The following is a 953-nucleotide window of genomic DNA, read 5'->3' on the forward strand; positions in this document are numbered from 1 at the left end:
CTTAGTCTTTAAATTGCCAGATTATAGTAATAAAGCAGAATACAATATAAATACTAAATTGCATCTTGAGTCAATTTTTTTTAAGTTTGCATTGTATTGTTGTTATATGTCATTGAGTCCACCACGATTCATTGTGACCCCAAGAGCAGTAGGCTCTGAACGTTGCCTCATCCAGAGCTGCCCTCCTTGTCTCTGACCCACCTGCTCCCATTATCACAGTCACTATATCAATCCATCTCATCCAGGGCCTTACCCTCTTGCACTGACCCTCCACCCGTGCAACCATGATGTCCTACTTCATAGACTGGTCCCTCCTCCCAACTTGCCATAAGTCTGTGAGATGGAGTTTAAAAATCCTTGCCTCCAAGGAGCAAACGACTTTCCCCCTCTCCAGTATGAACCTGGTTGCTCTCTTGGTGGTCCCTGGTGTCTTCAATACTTTTCTCCAGCACAACTCAAAGGTATTGATCCTTCCTCTGTCATCTTTACCTAAGGTCTCTTAAACAAGTAAGCAGATACCAGAGTGGCCTCCTATCATCAAGAAAGAAGAGCAGGGACCCATGGATGTCCTTTAGAGCTGAAGTTCCTGTGCTGGGACCGTCCTAGAATCAGGAGACAGACAGAGAAAACTTCACAGCTATTCCATGTTGTACAACTCAGAGGTCAATGACCATCCTGCCTGGAGCAAGTGGGCACCATATTTCCAACAGCCTGTCCTCACTTTGTGTCTCAATCACATTCTCAGTGTTTCAAACATTCTAATAAAGCTTGTTACTGTTTAACAAACCACAGGATCATGTGAGTAACTTTGCTGTGTGCAAATAATGTGTGCATCCCTATTTCCTGTGACAGTCACAACGGCTCTGTTGCTGTGTTCTGGACCCTGCAGGGCTTCTGAGTCAGCCTGTAGATTCTTGGGCTAGTATTTCATATCCCAGGACCACTTGGTGAAG

Source organism: Elephantulus edwardii, unplaced genomic scaffold (assembly GCF_000299155.1).
Source record: "Elephantulus edwardii isolate Elephantulus edwardi_28Jun2011 unplaced genomic scaffold, EleEdw1.0 scaffold00268, whole genome shotgun sequence".
NCBI classification, from domain to species: Eukaryota; Metazoa; Chordata; class Mammalia; order Macroscelidea; family Macroscelididae; genus Elephantulus; species Elephantulus edwardii.